At 46.4% G+C, this 14259-nt stretch overlaps 1 protein-coding gene across 8 annotated transcripts in view; it reads left to right on the top strand.

The window, feature by feature from the left end:
- PRKN (parkin RBR E3 ubiquitin protein ligase) overlaps positions 1–14259 on the top strand; it is a 1234790-nt gene that overhangs the window by 1179637 nt on the left and 40894 nt on the right. The window lies entirely within an intron of this gene.

Here is a 14259-nt window from a genome sequence, read left to right as displayed (position 1 = left end):
CAGCCATTCAACCAGAACCCACAGCCTCCGCAGAGCCTTGCCTCCCACCCTGAGCCTCCCTCTACCTCCAGTCCCACCCCCACCTCTCCTCCTCACTTCAGCACCTCCTACTCAGTGGTCTAGAGTGAAAGGATCCACCTTCCTCCCCGAAAGCCCCCAGAACTTGCACTGTCCCAAACCTGGAGCAAGTACCGTTCAGGGACCCATCATCTGACCAACCTCAACTGGGTCTCAATTTACTCTCCACTTCCTCCTGGAGACCTAGCCTGACTGCCCAGGCTAGTGGGTGCTCATATCTTATGCTTCTCCCAACCTTGTCTTCTGTGACAGGATACAGCTAAGCATAAAGTCAGTGAGGTCAAGAAGAAGGCCCTGCGTGGCACCAGGCACATAATACGTTCTCAATAAATACTCATTGGCTGGAGGGAGGGCTGGGTAGAGAGACGGAGTAAAGGAGGGAGGGGTGATCTGTGATTCATGTGAGACTGGAAATGTATACATCTGTGTATGCCCTCAGGGTGCCTGGCTCACAGTGCGTGTGCTCAGTACTTCTGAATGAATGAATGAGCTCGAGCAGGCCTTCTGACCTGCAGTGTGCACACAGGTCATCATGGACTTCATTAAATGCAGGTTCTTCAGCATGTCTGGGTGGGGCCTGAGATTCTGCCTTGGGCTTCTAGGTGATACCGAGGCCTCTGGTCTGGGGCCACAGTTTAAGTCCCAAGGAGCCAAAGGCTGGGGCTGTGACGTCAGCTGGGTCCTCAGTGTGTCTGGGCTTCCTTTGCTTCGTGTGTCATCTCTTGACTGACACTGGCTGTTCCAGCCTCCTCCATCCTTACCTCTCCTCTTCCTCTTGCCTCCAGAAGAGTAACTAATTAGCTGGCATCACACTAATGAGATGTAACCTCCTTCAAACAACCTTCTCATCAGCAAGTTGCCACCCCTGGAGTCTGCCTTCCCACAAGCTGCAAGTCTGCTGTGTCCCATGAAGCCACAACTCTGGAGTGTTTAGGTCTTCCTGGCCTTGACTTTCTCCAGGGTCTTCCTCCCACCCTTATTCCCCTTTGTTCTAGCATCTTCATTCTTTTTCCTTTTCTTTTTCTAGTTTCAAACCAATCCAAACCCCTCTGTGATGAAGCCTTCCCCTCTCCCTCAGCCCTGTGATCTTAGCTTCTGAACTCAGCTACGGATTGCATAACTGGATTTAAAAAAATGTCTTGGTGCCATCCTCCTGCTCCTTGGATCAACCTCCAGTGGCTGGATCCTGCTGACCCTGGGCTCTCCCCATGCTTCTCGAGAGTTTAGAGTTTTCCAGCTCCTACCACTCATTCATTTTACAAATGTCTGTCCAGCGTGCCTAAGTGACAACTGCTGTGTTAGCCCTGGCATTAATGAGTAGTTTTGGGAGGATGTGAGGTCAGTGCTTAGTGTTTTGGGATAACTGGGTGTTCTCTGAGTGAAGAAAGCAGGGATGGAGGAGGGCTGGACCCAGGATCCCCTACTCTGTCCCTCAGTTTAACTCTTTGAGTTTCTGCTCTTTCATCCCAGTCTTCTTTTCCATAATAATCACATGGGATTTGTGTTGGTGTGAATTTGAAGTGACAGCATCCAAACCAGCTGGGAACGTGCAGCGGGCAGCACCATAACTTAGAAGGGAGGTTGGGAATGGGGAGATGGGGAAAGTGGAAGCAGTGACAGATTTTATTTTCCTGGGCGCCAAAATCACCGTGGACAGTAACTGCAGCCATGAAATTAAAAGACACTTGCTCCTTGGAAGAAAAGCTATTGCAAACTTAGACAGTGTTTTAAAAAGCAGAGACATCACTTAGCCAACAAAGATCCGTCTAGTCAAAGCTATGGTTTCTCCAGTAGTCATGTACAGATGTGAGAGCTGGACCATCGAGAAAGCTAAGCACCAAAGAACTGATGCTTTTGAACTGTGGTGTTGGAGAAGACTCTTGAGAGTCCCTTGGACTGCAAGGAGATCAAACCCATCCTAAAGGAAATCCTCCCTGAATATTTACTGTTGCTGAAGCTGAAACTCCAAACTTTGGCCACCTGATGCCAAGAGCTGACTCACTGCTCACTGGAAAAGACCATGATGCCGGGAATGATTTAAGGTAAAAGAAGGGGGCAGCGGAGGATGAGATGGTTAGATAGCATCACCGACTCAATGGACATGAATTTGATCAAACTCTGAGAGAGAGTGCAGGACAGAGGAGCCTGGCGTGCTGCAGCCCACGGGGACACAACTTGGTAACTGAACAACAACAGCAAAGCAAAGAGGAATTAGCCTGGTGTTAGAACCACTGCCTAAGGAGGGAATGGAATGTGAAGGACAGAAAAGTAAATGCCACTGCTGCCAAACACCAGCCCACCCAGGGCTCAGCTCTGGCGGTTTCTGCAGACTTGCATCCCCTGGACACTCCAGCACACAACCCGGGGCTGTTGTCCTCCACCTCTTGTTCTCCACGGTCTCTCCAGCCTTGAGCTGGGAGCCTGGTATTCGCCAGACAGACAGAGATCACCTACTATGTTCCAGATACGTTCCAGACGTTGAATCTGGGGAAACACGGATGAGTGAGATCCAAGTCCTCTTGGTTCGGGTTTCCCTGGTGGCTCATCGGTAAAGAATCTGCCTGCGGTGCAGAAGACGCACGTTCGACCCCTGGATCGGAATATCCTCTGGAGGAGGACATAGTAACCCACTCCAGTGTTGTTGCCTGGAGGATCCCCACGGACAGAGGAGTCTGGCGGGCTGCAGTCCATGGGGCCACCAAGAGTCGGACACAACTGAAGTGATTGAGCAACTCTTTGAGATAAATATTCAATATTTAATAGAGGACTATAAGAAAGAGACAGTCCTGGAGAGAAAATACCCTGCCATTTTTTTGGCTGAGGCTATGGGGAGTGGGCGGAAGTGGGTATACTCTCAGGGCACCTATAAAACTGCCCAACACACAGGCAAGGATTGCTATATAATTTTGATTGATTTATCTATCACTGACAAGCTGCAAAACCTCCCGAGATAAGCGTCTCTAAGATGTGCCAGTGGGAGTGCCGCCAACACTGCCGGCCCCTTTCCAAGGCTGACCCTGCCCAGAGCTGCCGGGGGTCGGCCCCAGGTGTTCAAGGGAAATATCCAGCTCCCCTGCCACGCCAGCGAGCAGAAGGATGCCCATGGGCACATGGGACAAATTGGGCTCAAGCTGCCATATGGCCTGGATTTCACATTTTGACTGGCAGAGTATAATCGTTTTTACAGAGTCTAGTGTCTTGCTACAGATTGTAAATGATAAGGTCACAAGGATTAGAGACCAGTTAAAAAATTATAGAAGACATATGCTGTGCATTTTACTAATGAATGGCCATATTCAAGCGTGTTCACTAATTAATGGCAATATTTGAATGGGCCCCACTAATGAATGGCAATATTTGAAAGTGGTGCTGAATGTGATACTCTGAGACCAGTGCTCCATCTCCGGAAGGAGCCAAATGCTCCATAAGGCCTGGGAAATGCTGATTGGAAAGCAAAATTGAGCCGGCCTTGCAAGATGTTAGAGGGAGTTTCCAGTTAGATGCAGAAATTCGCCCACCAAGAAGTTTGTTGGAAGGAACACGGATGCTGTGAACGTCATCAGCAAAGACACACAAGGGTCCCAGTTGGCAGGCCAATCCGACCTTAGCCTTAGGAGACAAGGGGAGCCGTGAAGGGAGAGAGGGAGCTGGGGAGGATGATGGTGGGGCAGGCACCACGGGAATGCTTCTTTGAAATGGTTACAGCAAGAGAGGGTGAGGCGGGAAGTGTGGGGCTCAGGGAGAGGAGTCACTGCCATCGGTCGCACCTGTCACACTGCCCCAGGGCCCCTGCCCTGTCCTGGCTGACGTCCTGGCAGCAGCGCTGAGTCTGTTCAGCTCAGGGTTAAGGCCGGACACAGCAGGGGCATCTGAACCTGCCGCTCCCATGTCTCCTGTTTCTTTCTCCCTCAGCTGGACCTCCAGTTTGTTGGCCATCAGTTGTTTAAAACCACCAAAGCAAAAATTCACTTAGAATCCTTTTCTCGCCAGCAGGATGGAATCAGGCCAGTCTGAACAAGTTGGTAACAGGCTCCGAGCACCTTGTTTCAGAGCCCAGGTTTGGGGGGAGACAGGGAAACAAGCGATGGAGGGCCGGCCGCAGCTCACGCTTGACCCCGGTTCAGCCTTCTGGACAAGGCTCAGAAGTGACTCGAAGCTATTTCTCCATCCAGGAAGGTGTCTTTGCAGAAATCCAATGTGGGTGAAGCAGGTTTTAGAGTTAGAGATTCTCTTGTGGCCTTGTTGGGTTTGACACAAGCCCCGATGGTTGACACGGCGCCCTGGAGAGGACCGGGGCAAGCCCTCTCTCACACACTTGGCTGTTGGACCCGGGACCAGCGCACCCTCCACGGAGATCAGGCTCGCAAAAGCAGTCAAAATATGAACGTCGCACACCCTTTGATCCAGCTATGTCACTTCTGGAAACTCACCCTGCAGGTCTCCTCTCGGATGTGCAAAGTGACCTGTGGAGAAGGACACGCCCCACGGCTTTGCTTATCATGGCAAAATACTGGAAAGGACCTAAATGCTCATCAGTGGGGGCTGCTTGAATTCATTCATAAATGTGTGAGTTAAGATACATCTGTCGACTTGACTATCGTGTGGCCGTTGAGGAAGATTTCAGCTCTTCAGGGCCGCTCGGCAGGTGCTGATACAGGACAGGCTGTGAGTGTATGACATGGAAAGTGAAGGGCAGAGCCCGTTGCCTAAAGCAATACTCTGTGCTGCTTTTAGTCTCAAAATAGCGTTTATTTATGCAGGTGACAGCGATTGTCTCTGGGGAGTTTGGTAAGCTGACCAAGGAGGAAGGGAGACTTTTTTTTTTTTTACTATTTGCCTTTTGCATCTTTTAAATTTGTGCTGTGTGCATTATCCACTCAAAAAATACATAAACTACTTTTTAAAACTCAGACCATGTGAATTATGTCCCAATAAAGCTGTTTTTGAAAACATTTTTAAGTTTGAAAACACAAGAATATCTTTTTACAATTTTTTTAAAATTATGAAACTATGATAACACATTTACAAGAGGCTTGGAAAATACTGAACAAAGTTATATACATTTATAAATATATAAATTATAAATTTATAAATATATAAAGTTATATATTACATTTATTTTTTAAGTAGATAAATGAAGATTTTTAGTTGGAGATTCAATATCAAAATCTCAAAAATTAATAGAATGAATATACAGAGAAGTAGAAGGATATAATAGACCTGAAAAGCACTTGAACCAATTAAGCATAACTATTTATACAATTTTCAACATATGATTTATACAATTTTCACACAACAGTAAGGAAAAACTATAAATAGCTTAAAGAAGAAACTAAGTTCAGATGCTTTTGTCTATAATCATACCGTGGACGCCTCAGTTCCCGGCAGTGTCATCCCCAGGAGCCCCACCCTCACTGTTGGAAGCATTTATCAGGCTCTTCTCTTAATTTAAGGTTCCAAGGTCAGTCCTGTTGAAAGTAGCCTGGAAGATATGGTCTCTTATAGTGTGAGCTCATCTTCTCTAATAGGTTCCGAGACAGATGGTGATAAAGTTTCCCATTAGATGGTACTCACGGTAAGCGTATAAATTAAGACTGTACAACCTAAAGACTGAATGGATACATACTTGTACTTGATGACCTCATGATGCTACTGGAAAAAAAAAAAAAAGAATTTTCAGGGTTCTTTTAAGAGCTCCCATGAATAGAAATTAAACCAAGGAAAGTAAGGGGCTTTTCATGTAGCAAACCTAAAACAAAAATAATTCAGGGGACGGGGCGAGGGGAGAGGGCGTAGAAGTGACAGCACTTGGTGGGAATCGAGACGGCATCGTCGACCCACCCTTGAGGAGCTGGATAGAACTTGAAAAAGACAAAAGAACTCAGCTACTGAGCTATATTCAGTTTCCTTGAAGTTATTTATTTTTAGCCGTCTGGAGATGGCGCGTAAAGGATCGTCTTAGCCTGTTTGCATTTAGAGCGTGGCCCAGTTTACAGCTGCTTCCCACCATGAAATTCTGTGATTTTAAAATGTTGTGGACTTGAAAGGAAATAACCTGACATTCTTCCTTTCAGAATTGTGCTTTAGCAAGTTAGACTCTTAACACCATTTCTGTTCTGTGGCACCGTCTTGTCAGAACCAGTTTTGCATATATGGGCATCTAGTCGCCCCACAGGGAGCCTGGCTCTTTCGATGGACTATTTTTAATACACTGGGGCCGAATCTCATATATCACTGCTGCCATCTTCTGGAAAGTCAGACGCCTAGAAGAACAATATTTTATCTATTCCCAGAGAAGGACAAACGTGTGCTTTATAGTTTTGATGTTTCTCTTGACTACAGTAAGGGGTCCTGAGATGTCATTTGATGTTCTCCTGCTCTTTTAACACAGAACTTCAGAGCTGTGGAAGAAAAATAAATAATAATAAGCATAATAAAATGCTTTTATAATAGATGATGTCGTGATAGAAAACATGTGCAAAGAACTTTGGGCATTCATATAGAGACATTTCAACTTGGAGGATCAAACCCTTATTTCGAGGGTCATCACTTACAGGTATTGACTGGCTCTCAACTTTATTGATCAGCAGCCACTTGAAAATTTTGATAGCACTGGAGGCTGTTCGTTTGATTCCTTTTTATGCTTCCAAAGAGAAAATATACATACATCTCCTTTTGAATGTCTCCATTATGAGCATATGGGAGATCAAGCTCAAGCATCAATCAAACGACTTGTCTACTGACATGATACTGAAAGATAAAGTGATGGGCGGTTCATTTAGCTGTAAGATAGTACGGGATTTCCTGAGAGGACTGGCAGTGACGATACCTCTGCACATACAGGAAGAAGAAGAGGTCAGTATCCCCTCTCTCTGCCGCAGTCATGGCGAGTTGACAAGCCTGGCACTTCCCAGGAGGTCCTCAGTTTCACTCAGGGCCTCATAGAACCACAGCAGTTATTAGTACACTGGGAATTACTTTAATTAACAAGGTGCTTAATTATCACCTTACTTTTCTGTAGAATATTTTTGTGTATAAAACATCGTAACTCCATGAGAAAACCATTTCTCATGTTTACTGTACGCCAGAAACTGGATGAGGTCTTAGTTATCTATTATTTCTTCTTTACAGATGCAAAAAACTAAAGTAAAGAGATGTTAGGACCACACGGATAATAAATGGTAGAAAAGAGTCTCTGACTCAAGGTCTCTCAGGCTTCAGAGGCTTTACTTTTAAACACTAAATTGTATCTGATTTTTTTAATATATAAATATCGCTATATGATTTCATGAATTACAATATGCTATTCTCTTACATATTGTCCAGGTCCAAGTTTTCATTCATTTCAAAAGTAAATACTCAACACATACTAATTTCAAGACAGATATATGACTTGAATGTTAAGAACAGTTTGGCTATTTCTTACTAGGAAAAAAAAGTTTATCTCATTGGACTTATCCCTAATTGAATAGTTGTTTTAAAATTGTATATTTTAGGACTCCCCTGGCAGTCCAGTGGTTAAGACTCCATGCTCCACCGCAGGGGGCACAGGTTCGATTCCTGGTTGGGGAACTAAGATCCTGTTACGCTGCATGGCATGGCCAAAAAACTTTAAAAAAAAAAATTGTATGCTTCATTTTAGGCATCTAGAATGAGCTAATTACTATAGTTACGTGAGAAACTTGCCCTCAACTTCCCAGGCAGCTACTCCAAAGAGAAAAATGTATTGGATCACCAAGTTCATTATCAAATAAAGGGAAGCCATCATGTTGTTGGGTGTGATGAACTTGCTCCTGCTGTTATATTCTAAGATGCATCATCCCGTGGGTAGCAAACTCTGGGAAACAGTGAAGAACAGAGAAGCCTGGCATACTGCAGCCTGTGGGGTCAAAAAGAGTCGGACATGACGTGGCGACTGGACAACAGCAAAAAACAACAATAGGAGGTCTCTAGTATATATTTATATGTGAGTGAAGTGAAAGTCACTCAGTCCTGTCAGACTCTTTGTGACCCCATGGACCATACAGTCCATAGAATTCGCCAGGCCAGAATACTGGAGCAGGTAGGCTTTCCCTTCTCCAGGGGATCTCCCCAACCCAGGGATCGAACCCAGGTCTCCCACGTTGCAGGCGGATTCTTTACCAGCTGAGCCACAAGGGAAGCCCTATGTATATGTAGATATCTATATATCTAATACACCTACATCTATATAGACAGACAGAGCTTGATCACAAAGAATTAGCTTATGTGGTTATGGGGCTGGCCAGGCAAGGCCTAAATCCATAGAGTAGGCTGCAAGGAAGGGCAGGCTGGAACTCAGTTGTCCACAGGTGAACTCTCTTCTTGAGGAAGCTTCAGTTCTGCTCCTAAAAACTTTCAACTGATGGAATCAGTCCTATCCAGATTACCTAGGACCATCTCCCTTCCTTAAGGTAAAGTGACTATTGGTCTTACCTACAAAATACCTACACTGAGAAACCTAGATTAGTGCTTGGCCGAATAACTGGGCGCTAGAAACGGCAAACCACTCCAGTGTTGTTGCCTGGAAAATCCCATGGACAGAGGAGCCTAGCAGGCTACAGTCCATGGGATTGCAAGAGTCGGACACGGCTCAGCAACTAAACCACCACCACCATAGTCTAGCCGAGTGGACACATGAAACTAACATCACAGACACTAAGATAATACAGCCCATATGTATCTGTTTTTAATCAAATTTCATAAGGGGATAGAGTTTAGAAAATCAATAGAGTAAGTATTATTACTGTTAAGATTTTTTTTTAAGCTTTAAAGATTCTTTTTTTAAAAAACTGCAGAAATTGTTGGCATTTGTCAGATCTATCTCAAAAGAAAATAACCCAGGAAAAGTATACAATGTAAATGGGTGGTAGTCGATTCTATTAGTGTTTACTCATAAGGCATCTTAAAAGAGCCTCAGCAAAAGTGAGCCCACAGTTAATCACTAATAAGCCCCTGGGGAAATTGTGGCCGTCGACACTATTGGTAAAGCCAGATCTATGTGCCCTAGAAAGGAGACAGGTAAGTCGGTAGAAAGACTATGAAAATATTACAGTCAGATTTGCTTCCTCCTCAAGCTCTTTGGAAATACCTGTGCCCTGGGAGTTTTTGCAAACAAACCCAAAATATGATTTCAAGGAATCCTATGTCTGCCTAAGCCAGAATTCCCCAAACTTCCTCTGTTCACCTTGCCCTTTGTGGCTGCTTCTCCTGGTGCTTCTAGGCCATAAGAAATGCCTAACAGTTCTGTTTATTAAATATTTAGGTCCAAATAACATAGTAAGAATTAATATCTTAACAACTTAATAGCCATTTGAAAAAACAGTTCATATAAATTGAAAGAAAAAAATGTATTTATTTCATTCTTAAATAACTACATCTCCTGGTCCAAAGAAATGTTCACCTGTCTTTCTTATCACACAGTAACCTCCAAAAATCCTGCTTTGCAAAAACAGGATGTCATCAAAAGAAGAGCAGTACAATGTACATTAATGCCATGAGTTAGTAATTCAGAGTCCCACAGATGCCAAGCATCACTGTGCTTTTCCTCAAAAATGTAAATAATCCCACCACACCTCTGTGAATTTGTTGTGGCATCCCAGGGCTCCTTGCTACACAGTTTGAGAAACGAAGGCCTAAGCATTTGTTCAAGCACCTGGTTGACAGTCTTCTAGATAATTAAATTAAAAACCTGAAGATATTTTTTAGATCAAACCAGACCTTCTAATTATATCCCCATTTTGTATGAGACAGATTTGAGTTATTTAACTGGAAAGCCAAAGGCACGATGTAGCTAAACTTAAGTTATACTCTCTGAATAAGAGCAAATTAGCAAGTGCATTCATGCTAAATCATCACCAGCACATTCTTCAAGCTTTTGCTTGTCTTTTGCCATACTGAAGCGGTGAGGGTTTAATTTTTATATGCGCTTTCTTTTCCGGTTTTTTTTTAATACTCTATTCTTTGTAGCACTGGTAGGAAAGGGAATTTAATGTCTTTGTGTCAGGAAAGCCCTATTTATTCTGTCAAAATGATCAACCTCCAGGGTGTTCCTCTACCATGAAACTGGTTTTATATCTCACCCACGAGCTAATAAGATGTGAAGCGTTTTCCCTGTCACGCCAAGAGATCAGACTTGCTTCCATGGAAAGCGCTGGGCTGAGATCATACAGTGAGCTCTTCTCAATGAGTGAACCACACAGCTCACAGTTTTTCTACACAAGAGCAGAGTGATGGGTCTGAGGCAAACCCAGATGAGCGGATACGTTAAAAAAAAAAAAAAGAAAAACCTTAAGAAGGAACTCTAGGATCCAACCTGTTCACTGTTCGCTGCATTAGCTTTCAGTTCAGGGAAAGTTAAAATGTCAGAAGTGAAAGCCTGGCCGTCTTGGTGCTTTGTGTAAACACGAGCTGACACACCCCCCTCTCCCACCAAGATGAACCTTTGAGGAACGCTTACGTCCCACAAAAGGCGGGCTCAGTCTCTTTGCTGTGAGAAGAAATAAGAAGGCTAAAAGACTCTGAAAGTGTTGGCTCGGAAGCCAGATGGTGACATCTGTAGAGGAGGCCTCTTCCTCATAAAATACTTGTTCTTCTTGTTTGTTATGCCCTGACATTAAAATTATTTTCAGATGAGTTGTTGAAACAAGAAAGTGACCGTGGGGAGGGTAGGAGGGAGCAGGGAACCTGTTTCTGGAAAAGACAACGTGAAAAAAACCGTCCTGAAAAGGCTGTTATTTTGAGGTGAGGCAGAGTGGTGATGTGTTTGGGATGAAGCTGGGTTTTTCTAGATCCTGTTTGTTTGGGGGGTTATCAGTTCAACCTTCTTTTTGGCTGCATCAGGTCTTAGCCGCAGCTCAAGGGCCTCTCTCTAGTTGTGGCAAGTGGGCTTAGCTGCTTCACAGCATGTGGGATCTTACTTCCCCCACCAGGATCGAACCCGTGTCCCCCTGCATTGGAAAGAGGATTCTGAACCACTGGACCACCGGGGAAGTCCCCAAATCAGTCTTATCTCAAGCAAAATTGAGTGAAATTTCTGGTTTATGCTCTAGTATATGAATTTGGGAGCTTTCCAGCCTCTGGAAATTCTTCGAGGCTTCCAGGAACACAGTGTCATTGCTGTATGGGCTTATCGATTGCCATGTAAAAAGCATCCCCAAACTTAGGGTTTAGAACAGTGACAGTCTGGTTCCTGCTTTGCTTTGTTTTGCCTTTGCCCGCAAACCTGTAATTTGGACAGAGCCCTGTGCAAGCATTTGTCTCCAGTCCACGTGGGGTGAGCAGGGGGCAGGTCACCCAGACGCTGGAAGACCCAGGTGAAACACGGCTCAGACACCAGCCAGCAAGAGTGCTGTCGGCTGGGGGCCTCAGTTCCTCTCCATGCACGCCTCTCCATTGTGACTGGGCTTCAAGAGCAAATGTCCCAGGAGACAGAGAGTGGAAGCTGCCAGCTTTTGTGAGTTCAGTTCAGTGGCTCAGTTGTGTCTGATGCCTTGCAACCCCATGGACTGCAGCATGCCAGGGCCCCAATAGTGGCAGGCTGTCACTTCTCCCAACTCTGGTCGAGGGGTCAGCACATCCAGATTTAGGCAGGAGGGGTATGGAGGCTGCCTCTCAAGCAGAGGAGTATCAGATCTCACTGGGCCTGTTCTCTAAAACCACCACCATCGCCCACACACCATACTCGTTGACCGGCTCTCTTTTCTGCTGGAACATCTTCCCTGAATACAGCTTCTGCTGGGAGAGATGTTACTCCCCACGGAGTAAATTGAGTGGTTGTTGAAGGGAACCAGTTTTCTAGTGAAGGAACTCATCTCCCAGGTGGCACCAGTGGTAAAGGACCCCCTGCCAATGCAGGACACACAGGAGATGCAGGTTTGATCCCTGGGTTGGGAAGATCCCCTGGAGAAGGAAATGGCAACCAGCTGCAGTGTTCTTGCCTGGAGAATCCCATGGACAGAGGAGCCCGGTGGGCATAGAGTTGGACATGACTGAGCAGCCAACACTATCTAACTAACTCCTTCTCCAGCCGTGAAATAAGGACAGTGCCTGGCTGGCATCTCCTCAGAAAACACCGTGTGCCAGGCCTGCCTGTAGCCACTGAGCGTGTGTTTTATTTCAGCTACCTCTCGTGGCGCTCATGTGAGACAGTTATCATTGCCACCCTGTCTTCTCAGAGGAGGAAACCGAGGCCCAGGCTCCGAGGCCGCTCTTCCAAGGTGGTCTTGGTCGTCAAGGGGCGGGGCGATGGCTCCAGCCCGGGGCGTCGCCGCGGAGCCCAGGCCCTCAGCCACCGCGGCGCCTCCGAGCCGGCCGGGGCCGGGGAGGGGAGGCAGGCTGCAGGGCCGAGCGAGGCCGGCGGGCGTGGGGGCAGGGGAAGCAGGCCGCAGGGCCGAGCGAGGCCCGCCGGCGTAGGCCAGCTTCCTTTTGCAGCATTCAGGTCTCCAGCCTCCTCCTCAGTCAGTGAAAGGGGAGGACCATCGACTCCTAGGTCTCCTCCATCCTGAAGGGAGCGCTGAATGCTGACAGGAGCGCCGTCTCCGGGTGAGAGGCTTCACTTCAGCCACGCCTTAGCTTCCTGGGGCGCCACAGCGGGGCTAAGACCACAGGAACGTATGTTCTCACAGTTCCTGAGGCCGGGGGTCCGAGAACGGGGGAGCAGGGGCGGTTTCTCGGCGACCTCTCTCCTCGGCTCGCAGATGGCCACCTTCTCCTTCGACGTCCCTGGGGCAGGAGACCCCGGTTCGAGCCCTGGGTCGGGAAGATGCCCTGGAGGAGGGCATGGCAACCCACTCCGGTACTCTTGCCTGGAGAATCCCAGGGACAGAGGAGCCTGGCGGGCCACAGTCCCGTCAGACACGTCAGAGTGACTCACACTTCACGTTCCCTCACCCACACATGGTCGTCTCTCAGTCCCAGTGCCTGTCCTGATCGCCTTCTGTAAGGACACCAGTCCTATAGCTCAGTCCCACCCAAGGACCTCATTTTACCTTGCATGCGTGTGTGCTAAGCCACTTCAGTCATGTCTGACTCTTTGCAACCCCATGGACTGTAGCCCATCAGGCTCCTCTATCCATGGGATTCTCCAGGCAAGAATACTGGAGTGGGTTGCCATTTCCTTCTCCAGGGGATCTTCCCCAACCAGGCATTGAACCCACATCTCTGATGTCGCCAGCATCGGCAGGTATGTTCTTTAGCACTAGCACCACCTGAGAAACCCCATTTTATCTTACTTACCTCTTCAAAGGTCTTATCTCCAAACACAGTCACATTCTGAGGTGCCGGGGGTTAGGACTTCCACATATGAGTTTTGGCAGCACGGAATTCAACCCATGATGGCCCATTCTTCTTTCCACAGTAGACTTTCAATACAAAAGTAAGACCTTTAACATGGATATATAAATCCTTTATTCAAGAAAATATATGCAGAATACATCATGCAAAATGCCAGGCTGGATGAAGCACAAGCTGGAAGACTCCCTGCACAAGATTGCAGGGAGAAATATCAATCACCTCAGATATGCAGATGACACCACCATTATGGCAGAGAGTGAAGAGGAAGTAAAGAGCCTCTTAATGAAAGTGAAAGAGGAGAGTGAAAAAGCTGGCTTAAAACGCAACACTCCAAAAGCTAAGATCATGGCATTGGGTTCCATCACTTCGTGGTAAATAGATGGAGAAACAATGGAAACAGTGCGAGACTTTATTTTCTTGCGCTCCAGAATCACTGCAGATGGTGCCTGTAGCCATGAAATTAAAAGACACTTGCTCCTTGGAAGAAAAGCTATGACCAACCTAGACACCATATTAAAAAGCTGAGACATTACTTTGCCAACAAACATCTGTCTAGTCAAGCTATAGTTTTTCCCGTAGTCACATATGGATGTGAGAGTTGGACCATAAAGAAAGCTGAGCACTGAAGAATTGATGCTTTTGAACTGTGGTGTTGGAGAAGACTCTTGAGAGTCCCTTGGACTGCAAAGAGATCCAACCAGTCCATCCTAAAGGAAATCAGTCCTGAATATTAATTGAAAGGACTGATGCTGAAGCTGAAACTCCCAATACTTTGGCCACCTGGTGTGAAGAACTGACTCATTGGAAAAGACCCTGATGCTGGGAAAGATTGAGGGCAAGAGAAGGGGACAACAGAGGATGAGATGGTTG

This window comes from Bos taurus, chromosome 9 (assembly GCF_002263795.3).
Source record: "Bos taurus isolate L1 Dominette 01449 registration number 42190680 breed Hereford chromosome 9, ARS-UCD2.0, whole genome shotgun sequence".
Lineage (NCBI taxonomy): Eukaryota > Metazoa > Chordata > Mammalia > Artiodactyla > Bovidae > Bos > Bos taurus.
This window is presented reverse-complemented; position numbering and strand designations above follow the sequence as displayed.